We start from the raw sequence: 870 nt of genomic DNA on the forward strand, positions 1-870 counted from the left end.
TGCCCCCCCAGTCTGGGGGTTCCAGCCTGGGGGCTGCGCCCCATCCCCCCCCATCCTCATCTCACCCTGTCCCCAGCTGCAGTGACCTGGGGTGTGGGGGGCAAGAGGTCGGCGCTGTTTGGGGACCCTGGAGGGGCTCAGCCTGAGCAGATTTGGCCCCTGGTTCGCTCACACCAGTTCACCCAACTCACCACCCCACTGCCCCCAGTCTCGGCCACCAGCCACCCATCACGTGTCCTCAGGGTGCACCAGGTCTGCCTGGCAAAGGGGAGGGAGAAAGAGGGGGTGAAGGGCTCCCCATTTGGCCCATGGGGTATTTCAGGGTGCAGAAGTGGCAGAGAGCACGGAGGCAATGGCAGATCCCTGGGTGAGGGCAAGTCTGAGACTTACTGGGACCAGTAAAAGGCCACCACAGCCACTAAACCAAGCCACAGTTTAATCCTGCTGAGGCCAAAAGCCACAGTGGTTGGTTCCTCTCCATCACCTGGTTCCTCTCCATCACCTGGTTCTTCTCCATCACCTGGTTGCCCTCCATCCATCCTTTCCTCTCCTTCGTTCTCCTCTCCAGCACAAGGCAAATTCATGCCTGGGTCTGCGGTGGAGATGTTCAGGAGCAGAGATGGACTTTGTTGCAAAGAAGCCTCCTGGAAAACAGGCAGATGGACACACACACCAGCACCAAGGCCTCTGCTGCGGGTGAGGATGGACACCAGGCCTCCAGACTCCAACTCTGCTTGCAGGGGGATATCCAAAAATTTGCCAGGAGCCTCTGATCCACGACAGACATTTGCTTCCCACCATGGAAGGCAGAACAAAAAGCCTGGCAGCAGTAAAACCAACGCGTGGCTGGGCACCCTGTCCCTCTGCCAG

Source organism: Egretta garzetta, unplaced genomic scaffold (genome assembly GCF_000687185.1).
Source record: "Egretta garzetta isolate BGI_Z169 unplaced genomic scaffold, ASM68718v1 scaffold368, whole genome shotgun sequence".
NCBI classification, from domain to species: domain Eukaryota; kingdom Metazoa; phylum Chordata; class Aves; order Pelecaniformes; family Ardeidae; genus Egretta; species Egretta garzetta.